A 13,859-nucleotide genomic window follows, 5' to 3' on the forward strand; every position below is an offset into this window, starting at 1 on the left:
TTGCCATGAAAAATGAGCATCGGTGGCATCTGGACAGAACCGACGCCATTGTGATAACCTTAAAGACTGTCTGCAGCCCGATGACCCTCAGTTTGTCTCGTCGTCAGCAAGCAGCCCACAGGGAGAAGTAAAAGGTTTCTGTCCAGATGAGAAATGAATCTTTGATGCACTTGTAGTGAATGGAGTGGAAAGTAAACCCACCTAGGGCCTGTGGCTTGGTTTAACCAACCTACAGTTACTCTGAGTCGACTCACCCTGACGTGTCAAACGCTGAGTGTTTACTTCTAAAACGGGTGATAAGAATTACTCCAGTCAGCTTTGAGTATGTTCGCCCTGAGCTAAGCCGATGCCTGATGAATGTAAAAAAAAAAAAAAACCCATCATAAATAGCACTCCAGGATTCACCATGGCAACGGGTAAATTAAAGGGTAGATTGTCCTGTTCACTCCACTGGAGCGTGAAATGTGGGTGTGTATGTATGGTAACTGTAGATATATGTTTGGGGAAAAAAAACTGTGCAGAAAGTAACACAGCAACAACAGCGACAGAAAGAGCTGAAGTGACAAAGGAGTCAGTGTGTGCGTTTATAACATTAATCCGTTTGAATCGGTGTTCACCTTTAAATGGTGAGATGTCACTGCATGCATATTTTAAGATTTTTTGGTGCAAGCTGACAATCGAAAAAACTAATATAATATAATTTAGATGAAATAGAAAAACGTGATTCATGGTTGTAGCCTCATAAGCCAACCCAGAAAACATGATTCATGATTTGCGTTTGAAAAGGCGTCAAGGTGAAAAACAAGGATAAACTGTTTCAAAACTAAGGGGGGTTTGAAATGTATATTTTACATTTAATTCAATGCTTGATTATAGACTAAATAGTTGCAGGAACCATGAAACCACAGGAACTAAACTCAGAAGCTAACTGGGAACGAAAAATCCCTTTTGCTCATTCCTGTTTGGATGATGCTTTAGAACGTAACCGTCTCTCTCATTCACTCACTAGCTCACTTGACCGCCTCTCCCTAACTCTCTCGTTCGCACATCCTCATCCGCACTCATGCTGTCTCTCTCTCTCTCTCTCTCTCTCTCTCTCTCTCTTCTTTATTTTTGTTTCTCTTTATCTTGACTTGCTGGGAAGCCGACAACATAGCTTTGGTTTCAATGTTAATCAACAACAAGAAAGGTCCACCCCTCATCTTTACATTGATATTAGTGGCACCTAGTACTTCCTTATTTTGTGAATGAAGCGATACATAATACGCAGTGTTTGACCAATGAGCAATGGTCAGCACCACAAACCACACCCTTATAGTTCCTTAACCATCAGATTGGCAGCGGATTAACGTCTCGCGAGAAATAGGCGGGGATCTGAGACATCCATTCTCAGCGCAACGTGTAACTTGTGCATCGTGCACTCTGCACCAAAATAACATACAGATGGGCAAAGCGAATTTCAAGGTCAGGAAAATACCGAACTGGAGCGCTGCTTGCACTGGTCGATAAGCTGCCATTAAAATAGGGCCCTTAGTCCCTGGTTCTTCCAGTCAAAACGCAGCTCTTGAGTTTCTCAAAAGGTTCTTGGTCCCCTGGGAAAGTTCCTGTGAAACACCCTAATATAAATCTGTACCTTGTAACTTGTATGTAACCTGCAAGTTCCTCTGTACAAGATGACCTGCAGGTTTCCAGATTTCTGTCAAACCTGGGTCACCAAAATGTAAGAGTTTTCTCTAAATTTGCTTTCTCAAATAGGCCCCTGAACTCAGATTACCCGCCTTTCTATTTGTAGAACACCATGTTTAAAGGCTTTGCCAGAATAACAAAATGTCTGGCATTTATTTGTCCTGATTCAGGTGGGTTTCTAAATGCTATGCTCAAGTCAAGCAGAAGTCACTAGACCCCTAAAGTTTCCAAAAAACTCGCCAGAATGTTTGATGCTTTTGAAATGGATGTATGACTAAGATAATACATAAGAGTAAAGCAACTGTGGAGATTAAATACAACATAATGGCTAAAAATGTATGAGTGGAAAAATAAATATGCGAAACAGCAGCATGTCTGTATATGTGGTGAAGACAATAATAATATAAAATAATGAGCCCAATGAAAATGCAAATGCAAATGTTTTGAATGTATCAAATGAAAATTGCACAATGTGAAATAAATTTTAAAATGTGCAGCACACTCAGTGTGTTGCTGGCTCTTGAGTTATTGCAATGGAGGCAGCAGTTTGAACTCCAGTCCAGCTGTTGTTGTTGACTGAGGCAGCGAGGGAGAGAGAAGAGAGAGCACAGGGAGAGTTAAGAAGAGAGTGAGACCTTTACTCCAGGAAAGGTCAGAACCCAGTAATCATCAGGAATCACCTCTGTGAGCTCTTTCATAAACACAATCCACCTCCAGAAAGACAGTGGATGAGACTGAGAAAGGCTGAGAAAGAGAAGAAATAATGTGATTCAGGAAGCAAGGGGATTGACTCTTTCTTGTCTCAAGGTTTCAAGAAAACGATGGATCAGCATTGTTATTTGTGCCTCCACGAACAGGAATCCCCTTGCTTTAACCAGTAAAATACACTGAGCAAATGTCTTATCAATGTCACAAATTATAACAGGACAGGGTGGTGTTGTTTTTCTTCAGTAATAAGAACCGATTTGTTCACTGGCTCCATCGCTCCGTGCTAACACTTCAACAGAGCTGCACTGCCCTGAATGGCAGTAAGCTTCAGTGTGTGTGTGTGTGTGTGTGTGAGCCTGGTTTGCAATTCCACACAGTGCCACAGAGTGGAGTGTCACACTACTGATCAGCTACAGAGGTCAGGTCAAAGGTCAGATTAAATATCAGAGGGATCACATGACTAGAGATTACCATGAGGGTATTTATAGGACTGCTGGTTCAAGATTCCATTCTGTATGCACACACAGTGTGTGTGTGTGTGTGTGCACACATGTGATGGTGTGAAAAAGTGAGGATGCATGAAGTTAATTCCGTACAGCCGGATTGTGAGGTTACTGGGGATTAAAAAATAAATTAACTCTATTAACTTTAATTAGCTCAAGGCCTCTCTTACTCTGTCTCTTTATCTCTCTCTTGCACACATTTTCGTTCAGACTGCAGTTTTATCACAAAGCACATTTACATGTGGAGTAATGGCATTATTTATATATTATAGTATTCATCTATAGCAGAGGTTTTCAAACTGTGAGTTTGAGAATTGAAGGGGGGAAGAGACGTGAGGCAAAGATACTGTGTGAGGTGAAAAAGAGTGAAAAGGTGCTTGCAAGTGTTCTGAAAACAACTGCTGTTTTGGCCCACTCAGCAACCAGGTCAGCAGTTGCAACAGCAACAGTTGGCTGTGACACACACTTTATGGAGGCAATTACGGTACTTTAAAACCCTTAGCGCCCAATTGCCACAATTTGCATAAAAAATCTTACTCCTTCTTGTCATGACAATACACATATTTTTAGATTCAGTGTGGCGTATACTTTCCGAGGATATCATTATCTCTAATGTCCATTTCAAATAAACGTCCATAAATCTGCTTAGAAATCATAGGAAAAAAGACACTCCTTATAACTCCAGAACTTGCCTGAGAATCATCACGTTTTAAAATTTTCTTTAGTATCAAAGTAATCCAGTGATAGTCGTCTGTACATCCATGGGTACGCTGCAAACAGGAACTGCTAATTGCCAATTCTGCACACTTTTAATGCTGCCAGTTTGCCAAAATGAAAACAAATAATGGCTAATGGGGCTCAAGTTGTAGCCCACGGCCAACTCACTGAGTCCATGTCAACATTAAATTTCCTCTTTACATACCCAAAGCCCCCACATTATGGGAACTGTAGTTCCAAAACATGCAAGTTCAAGGTCTGTTGCATGTCTGTGTACACGTGTGTGTGTGAGAGATCATAGTCCAACATCTGGGTTGTACAGCTGGCACGGTTGTATATATTATGTTACAATGGCTTAAACAATGGCTTCTATATAAATTGGAGAGATTTTTTGAAGGATGAAGCAAATGGCAGTTGTGATTGTCATGTATTAGCTAACACAACACAGATAGAAGTCTATGATAAATTGAACAGTAATGAACACTACACACACACGCAAACATACAAACACACACACACACACACACACACACACACACACACGTCAGCTGGGTGGAACCTGTTGCTGTTTAGCCTTGACCTGTTAGTTAGGTCGAATCAAACAATAAAGGGTTGTCCTGGAGGAATTAACAGCATTAACAGCCATAGTGAGAACACATGGTGCCTCATGGCTGGCAACTTCTCATTCTTTGTGTGTGCGTGTGTGTGTGTGTGTGTGTGTGTGTCTTGTCCTTTCAATCTACAGCTCCTTAAAGGGTCAACTCTGTCTAAACCGTCCTGTCTCAGGATTTGAAGACACTCCACCCTGTGCGTGTGTGCACTGGGAGGATGAACTTGGTAGTCTCCCAGCAGGCGCAGGGCGGTGGGGTTACACTGGCTGTTCTCAGGTTGAGTAGCATTTTGAAGTGGTAAACAACTCTGTAGGTTGATGTGGGAGCAAACTGTAGCACCCATGGGTGAAAATAAGGTCAGCATACGCAGTCCCAGCAAAACTACTACTGTTTACTGCACAGAAAAACCACAAATGTACAGTCTTCACACTGAAAAACACTGTTTCATATGGATTAGTTTTACTAGGAAAGGGCATTCTCCATAAATACACAATTAAATATGGACTTCCAGAGGTACATTCATACAGGAGGTTGACATTGGTCTGAACCTCTAGAAAACAACCTGAGTTAGAGGAGAGCCAATACACAGCACAGGTTGGGCTGAGGAATCAGGTCTGCCAGGTGACCTGGGTCATACAAGCTGAATATGTAAAATGTCATGATTGGCCAGTCACACACACACACTATTTTGACTCACACACATTTCCAAATGCTGCCATACATGGAAGGATATCACATCAAGCTATCAGGGTTTCCATTGCAAAATAGAATTCAATTTCTATTATTTTCATTCTTAATGTGATGGTGCTACTTGCCTACTGGCTACTTTCCAAAACATGCATGTGTTGTTTTCAGGGACCAATGACATGAAAAACAGTCTCAAAGTTGGCTGTCCACCTAAAAATGCTGATATTAAGAGCACTATCTTCCATTAAAAAAGGGGGGACAGTGAAGGGTGAGATCCGAGCACTGACCGTCGCAACCAGCTATTATCACAACATGTACACACAATAACCACAGGCAACTGCTGTTTTAGAATTGATTTTAAAATCATTTTAATTGCTATAAGGCATTCAACTGTAAGGCTCCAGAATCCATTGCTGAACTTACCTGAGGTCATCAGAGCAGTGCAGTACCCTCGGTGAATCTTTAGTAGGTGAAGAGATTCCATATATCTTGTATATTATGGTAACTTTTAACTTGTGATTATTTTTTTAGTGTGTTGCTCTGTAATATCTGTTGTTGTTCCATAGCCTAAAACCATAGCCTTTGTTCTGTTTCAATTTAAAACTGCTTAGCAAATGTCTGATCTTGTTGCCTTCGACCCACATACCACTAAGGAAAACTGGAAAGTATTCACTGACATCTCCTTTCTTCCTCAGGAGCATTATTACTGTGATCCAGTCTCTCACTGTGGATTCCTAGAAACTAAACTGCGCAACCTTAGATGGAATCTCGAGCAAGGGCAGAGGCATTATAGGAAGCGAAAAGTGACCAATGACTGCGGTGGAGGCGAGAGGCCCGATACCACGGAGGATGGGCATGCCAGCAGCACAAATGAGTGGGTCACCCTGATCAAAAGGTTGCGGCCCTCAGCTGAGAACCTCTCAAGATGTTTGTGATCATCTGATGAATGTTTTGAAATGTAGTTTCAGAGTTGGGTCAATATTCACCATGATTTTATTACCATGAGCATCACTTTTCACATTGTACATAGTCATTTCATCCAAATGACTATATAATGTGAAAGAGCTCAAATGGCAATGTAGAAGGTGCTGCCCATAGTGACAAACCCACAGAAAAAAATCCCCCAAATCTGTAAGAAACTCTGCTTTCAGCAACCCAGTTTCCAGCAGCAGGCAGCTGTTTTCAGCAAACAAGCTTTGATAAACCCACTGTACATAACAGAAAACAGCAGGCACACAAAGTTACAAACTATCTGCTGGAAAGTTGAACATCTAAAAGGCGAGGGAATATTGGACTTTGATTGCATTCAAACATAACTCCAAATAAATGCTAATGTTGCTCTGTGTCTATTTGATGTGGAGGTGGGTAGCTGCAACATATAAGCCTTCTTTCTAGGTCTTAATGTAAGATGTTTTTTCAGCTTGCCCAACTGCCACCAAGTAGCCAAAATATGAAATCAATACAGCTTTACTTTTCATTTCCCTGATTGAATGCTTTAATATTAGAGTTTAATATTTGGTAGGTTGATTGTGCAAAATGTGTTTTTGTTCTCCTCTGTCTAAGCTGGACTCAGAGTTTGGCAAGCTTACAGGTGGAAAGACAGATCTCTTTTTACGAGTGAATGTTAAAAATGTCACTGTGTTCATTGATGATGATGTAGAATGAGCTCTATGGAGATGCTTGGTAAGTAAATTTAAGTTGTATGTCCTTGGGCAGCCGTCTTGGCTCCATTTTTCAAGTTTTGTCCAGCTTTGTCTGATAAGGAATTATTTGTCACATAGAAACCAAATGAGGTGACCTTAGTGTCTACATTTCTGATTTCAACCATCCACCAGAGGACATTCAACAATTCTGAATATGACATTAAAAGTAGAGACAATAAAAGTCATTCCAGTGGCACACTCCATCATTTATTGCATGACACATTTCTCATAGAGAGGACCATCGAACAATTTGGTTGAAACTGACAATTCCATCTCTGATGTTTTGGAGATGTCCAGTGATGCTGTAGATGTAGCATTAGAGTCAAGAAAACGTGCTGATCTTGGAGACTGTGCAGCCTCTTTTGTGGCACAGATGTATGCGTCCTCAAACGTGACTTTAATAGATGTGACTAGAAGTGTAAACTGTACAAAGGAGTTGCTTGAGAGAACTGTCGACAGTTTGCAGCAGTCAACTGCTTCTTCGTTGAGTAGTCTGGATGTACCACATGACATGGCATTAATGGAGTTTGAAAGTGCTAAACACATATTTGAAGATGTGGACACACATATGGGACATCTTTTTCTGGGTCACAGGTCTGATACTGCAAGAAAGGATGGTCAAATAAAACTGATTTTGCATGCATGATATAGTTGAAGGTGTAGCCCCTTTAGAGGTAAAATTAATGCTGCACCATTTCATTCATGAGGAGAAGGTGATGACTTTGGAACAGCCGAATGACTTGATTTCAAGTTTTCAGTGTGGATATAGAAATGTGAAAAACAGGCCAAGTGTCATAATGAACTTGAGGTCCAGTGGGAGTGCAGTAAAACAGACAGCATCTCAAATGCGGTGCCTTTTACTGGTCTTGCCCTTTTTATTAGGAGATCATGTAGACAGAAAAAGTCAGCATTGGCGTCTATTAATTTTACTGAGGGAAATATGCAGCATCATCTTTGCACCGGTTGTTAGTAGTTAGTAAGTGGGCTTGCTGTATTCCTAAAAGAGCTGATAAAAGAGCACCATACTCTATTCAAACAGCTGTATGACACAAATCTCATTCCAAACATCATTTTATGCTGCGTTATCCGAGGATGATAGTTTTGTTTGGATCTCTGTCTAAACTTTGGTGCATGCAATTTGAAGCCAAACACAATCAATTTAAAAGACTAGCACACGCAGTTTGTAACTTCAAAAATGTGTCAAAGACTTTGGCTTTTAAACATCAGGTTCAACATATGTATCACTATAAGCATTGTGATAATCTGTCTAAGAAAATAGATGTGACCAATGCCTATCTTGTTAGTATGGGGCCACTGAAAAAAGGAGATGTCTTGTTGGACAACTTGAGGTTAACCCTTGAAACTGACCTTTCTGTATCATCTTTGTGTCTCACAGTGTTGATGTGTATGGCCAGGCTTATGGTTCTGTACTGCCACTGAGCACAGACCACAGAGAAGAGCCTTTGTTTGGTGAAGTCATTCATATCTTGCCACAGGCAGTAAATTAGTCATTTCTCATATTTGTGAGGTCAAGTACTTTGATGACCATTTTTATGCCTATGCAGTACAGAGAACACAAGAATATGAACAGGTAACACTGGCTGAAACTTCAGATTTCCGGCCTTTAGATATTATGACCAGCTTTGACACCAGTGAGCTGTATTTGAACCCAAGGTACTAACTAACTGTATAGCTTGGATGTTACGTTCACTACACTGTAAATATGTTTTGCCCTTTGGATGCACCGATACAACTGCTAAATGTTAAAGGCGCTAAGATGACAATTGTTGCTAAGTAGTTGTTTTATGTTTCTCATTGCCATGTGTTCTGTCTGGACTGATTATTTCAGAATAGATATGGTAAATTGAATTGCACTGTTTTTGGGGTTGTGGACATTTTAACAATCCAAAGGAGTGTTCTCAAAGCAGGATTAGAAAGTAAGGCAGATAAGCTATTTAATGATATTGATGTGAGTCCCTTGAACAAAAAATGTCGACATTTTTATTTAGTGATTCTAATTGATAATTGGTTTAAATTAAATTTAATACATTTTAATTTAGAAGATACTAAACATTTTGCATAAATTGGCAAATTTGTAATAATCTGCCAATCTGATTTAATTACATGATTCTTTTGTGTGAAAGTGGAAAAATGTAATCTTTAATACATTTACATTAACAAATATACATGTTTTCTCTCTTGTTTCCACAAATGGGAATCTTTTATACATATGTTTTTAATCATATAGTTGTAATTGCACATTAATCCATAGAAACACATTTTAACACATCTTTGTATGAAAATAACACACCTTTGTGTTGATGTACTTGACACAATAGACGTGTTAAAGAAACAGCAAAATTAGTTGCGTCAAATCTGACACATGTGTTGTCCCCGAGCCGATGCAGCACATGAGTTAAAATGTAACACATTGTGTGTTGTTTTTAACATATCTGTTCAAAGAGTGTGTGTACAACAGCTGCTCAGTACAGTCACACTCTTCCACTGCCATTCACTGCGTTCATCCATCGATCCTGGTTTTGCTCTCAATTGGCTCGTTTCATCACTTCATTCATTCAGTTGTTCTGTTTATGTCCTTCATTTCTTTGTAAAGGAAAGAAATACTCTGGCCGAATCCTAGACTTATACTACTCTTGTCTTTCTTTTCTTTTCTAGCTCCCAGAGAGGCTTGTTCTTGTTCAGGAATCCAGTCAAAACTTTGGAAAGTGTCCAACTGTCATAGAAGTGAGATAATCCTGTAAAATCATCCTGGGTCCTGTCACAGTGTCTACAAAGCCAGTCTCCATTCACTGTCAACTACGCTCTATCAGTGACACTATGGGGGGCTAAGCTGACACACACGAAAACACACACACACACACACACACACACACACACACACACACACACACACACACACACACACACATCCTCTCTGTCCACAGCTATCTGTTATGCTTGTTAGCCAGAGGACATGTGAAGCTGATGTCTGCCCACTTATCCACTGCCTTTCTCTGCGTTTGTGTGTGTGTGTGTGGCCTCCGGAAGCAGAATGAAGGCGACTCCAAATGTGATAGATCAGATTCCCCTTTGCTAGACTTAAAGAGAGGCCTGTGGTAACTTGTACAGTAATGTTAAGCTGATATGAGATCAGCCAGCAACACTACCACAGCAGAAGTGGCGTAGAGCCACTTTGAGAAGTGGGGCTAAGCTAGAAGAAAACACGCCTGTAGCAGAAGCATCCTGCAGCCGTAGATTTCATGTGAGGATACTTCTTCGTCGCAATGGGTCCAATGTGAAAAATGTTTTGTCTTCAAAAGTGGTGTACATGTGTATAAATGATTGAGTCAGATTTAGTTTTAGTTTTTTGCTTTTGAGTTAAAGTAAAAACATATCATTAAGCAAGCCAAAAGTATAACAAACAATTTAAAATTTTAAGAATGATTTGAAAAAATGACTTGTGCACTCTGGACAATCTGGACTTAGATTTACGTGTAAGTGTATTGTCAGCAATTTGTATCAAGTAAGGCAGGGGCCAAAGAAGAGACCTGTCTGATTGGTGGAAACAGACACTGATGAGCCTTTCACTGACCTGGATGGATAATGAATAGGCAAAAAAACTAGAGTCCCAACACCGTACCTGAAGATGCCGCAGATCAAAACACGAGTTTCATTTTTGTTAGCCTGTCATGAAATTAGTCATGTAACATCACACATATAACTAGTTTTCAGATCACCTTTTTTATTGACATAATAAGTCTAAACCCAAACTCAAAGTCTGGACCAAGGTCAGGATCTGGCCCAAATGGCACATCAATCCAGACCGGACCATATATCACTTATTACAATATGTAGAAATATATTTTATTGTGTGATTGAATGTGTCCCCATTCAATTAGTGTGCACGTGTTCTGCACTGGACTGCGAGACCTCTGTGTGGTCACTCACAGCGTACCGTAACGAGTTCTCACCCAAGGTCAGTTTACACGCGAATGTTTTTGCAAATGGCAACAGATATTGCCAAAATGCCAAGATGGGTATGTTTCTCAGGGTTTGCAAAGAAAAAGAAGGTTGATGAAGAGAACAGATAATTCAAAGAGAGATGAAGAGAGAAATATGCATTCATTCTCATGCGGCCCAGCACTAAACCTGTGCCACATTAGACCAGGCTCTGGTTACATACCAGCATTGCCATTTCTCCCAATAAGTCAAGCCACCGTGTTGTATTGTTGAATATGTGTTGTTTTAGTTAAATGACATGATGGACAGTTGATTGTTTTTGTCACATTATGGACAACTTATTGGCTTCTCTTCTTGTTGGTGTGTTGTGTTATTATTGTTCCAAAAGAAAAAAAAGCATCTATATCTTTCAAAGACATCCCATGTAGCTTTAAGATGTCTGGAAGCATGTTAATATTCTTAAATGGCACTAAAGACATAGTCAAACTCTCTGGCCTCTGTCCAGGGAGGAGCTGTCCCCTTACCTCAACCTCACTGAACATTTTTGGAACATTTTGAATAAAATAAAAAAAGGTGAGATATAATGTCTTGTCACCACAGACTCCCTGGTGTTAAAATGCCAGACAGAGAGGAAAAACAAACGTTGAGACATTTTAACTTTCAGCAAATAGTAACTTGACTTATGACACTTATATAATGTCTAATATTGCTTGAGAAATATCAAACATTTGAATACATTTTGCAGACAGAAAGAGAGGGTGTGTTATCTCTTTCTCTCTCTCTCACACACACACACACACACACACACACACGCACACACAGCCAAAGTAATTGTAGCAGTCAGGACAGGAATCTACAGGGGCTGAAGCATAAATGTGAGCACTGCCTTTTCTCAGAGGATCACACACACACACACACATTCACAGAGGACACACACACCACCTTCCATGGCTCATCAGTTTACAGAATGCTGAGTGTTGTACTCTGCACAGTAATAAAGGATCATTTACAATCATTTATTATCTCTGTCTGTCTCTCTGTGGTCCAACGTGTCTGTCTATTCATCTTTCTGCCTCCCTCGCTGTTTCTCTCCTTTCCTTTCTGTTGTTCATCCTCTCCATTGACCATTCACATCTATTTCTAACTCTCCACCATTTCTAATTTTTTTTTTTTTTTTTCTGATAACCTTTTCCCCACCATTCTCTGTTCTCCTTCCCCCCGCCTTTCTCACACATTCTATCTCCTTTTAGGCATAAATTGAGTTATTTTAATGGAAACATGTACAGGGCATTTGTTGAGTGGTAGCCTGCAGCCATGGGTTCATTGGAATAATGCTTCAACAAAAATCTGACACCGCCTCTATTTGAACGTACACAAATATTAGGATCTTAATCTAATCAAGGCAACAATTTACAGTAACAGCAATGGAAACAAAAAACAAAACCAAAGCGATAAGAAAAGCCACAATGAGTTATTGCGGAGGTGGGTATGGGAAGCTGTCAGCTGCAGAGGGAGAGGTGGTGGAGTTGCTCCACTCCGTACGTGTTGTACCAATTTACCACACTTCCGTTGGGGTTATTTGGGACGCCGGCCACCTTCCAACCAAGTACTGCGTCCGCACGCTGCATATGCAGCCGCCTACCTAGATGACGTTATCGTCCACAGTGACAGCTGGGCGGAGCATATGCTGCGGGTGGCTGCGGTGCTCGGGTCATTGAGGCGGGCCGGTCTTCCTGCCAACCCGAAGAAGTGTGCGGTTGGACAGAGGGAGGTACGGTATCTGGGGTACCACTTGGGTGGAGGGCAGGTGCGCCCCCAGGTAGACAAGACGGCTGCGATTGCCGCCTGCCCGAAGCCCAAGTCAAAAAAAGAGGTGAGGCGGTTCCCGGGGCTGGCCGGCTATTACCGGCGGTTCATTCCCAACTTCGCAGAGCTGACCAGTCCCTTGACCGATCTCACCCGGAAAGGTGCCTCAGATCCGGTCCAGTGGACGGAGCGGTGCCAACTGGCGTTTGAGAGGGTAAAACAAGCCCTCTGTGGGGAGCCTCTCCTCCACACACCTAACTTTTCTCTCCTTTTGTTCTGCAGACTGAGACGTTGAACAGAGGAGTGGGGGCCGTTTTGTCCCAGCAGGTGCAGGGTGTCGACCGCCCGGTCGTATACATCAGCCGGAAGCTGTCAGAGAGGGAGGCCAGGTACAGTACAATCGAAAAAGAGGGGGAGGTGGTGGAGTTGCTCAGGTGAGCAGCATCAAGGAGAGATAATTGGCACAGCTGAACCCGGTTAACTAATTATTCTCTCCTTAAATACAGAAGCATGCTGGACACAAGGGAGGAAGAAGCAGAGGCGGTCGGAGGAACGGCGGATGCAGAGGGAAAGTTTGTGTGGACAAAAAGAAATAAAGAAAGAATAAACTGAAAACGTGGTCTCAGCGTGTGTCTCAGGGCCAAGGGAACTCACGGTAGCACGATTCGGCTACAGTTATCTTACTGCCCTTGTTCACTGTGTCTAAACTTATGTGCATACTAACACAACTCCAAGCACTTTTCAGCTGCCCCGAAGTCGCCAGTTTAAGGTTAGGCAACTAAACCACTCAGTTAAGATTAGGAAAGACTGTAGTTAAGAAAACGTGAACATTAACTGTTGGTCTGCAATGGAACTCGAACAGTGGTCTCTTGTGTGAAAGTAGCAGTGTTCATTGGATTTGGATTTTAGCGCTTTCTTATAACGTACCCTTGAAAATCCACCTGTTCAATTCTGCATTCTGATTTGGGTATAGAGGTCTGCATGTCCGATTACGCCACTTGTTGAACTGTCTGTGTAGTTTTTATTTCAGGTTTTGTACTGTTGCCTTCAGCATCAAAAAGCAACTTGAAGAAACTGCTGCAGGTGAAAAATGGACCCATTTATATTATGATAATAGTATTTCTACGTTGGACATAGGTGTTTAGCGACAAAAAGTTGCAAGGTAACATGAATAAAGTTTACATGAAAAAGGGAGCTAACTCTCCTAATGCAAATTCCACGCTTCTATAAATGAATTCATTGCAAAATATTCAGTTCATTATTATTTTACTGCCATTATCTATTTTATTACATTTCTACTCTATCTACCACATGAGGTACTGTACATCCTAACACAGGAATAAATTGTTCTTTTACATTATTGGATAATATGAAATTTGTCGATCACTATGCATTTATTTGAATAATCCTAAACCTTGTCGCCATATCACAGTGATACCACTCTATTTAAATTTAAAGTCCGACGTTTTACTCTCACC

The sequence above is a fragment of the Siniperca chuatsi genome, linkage group LG15, assembly GCF_020085105.1.
Source record: "Siniperca chuatsi isolate FFG_IHB_CAS linkage group LG15, ASM2008510v1, whole genome shotgun sequence".
Taxonomy (NCBI): Eukaryota; Metazoa; Chordata; class Actinopteri; order Centrarchiformes; family Sinipercidae; genus Siniperca; species Siniperca chuatsi.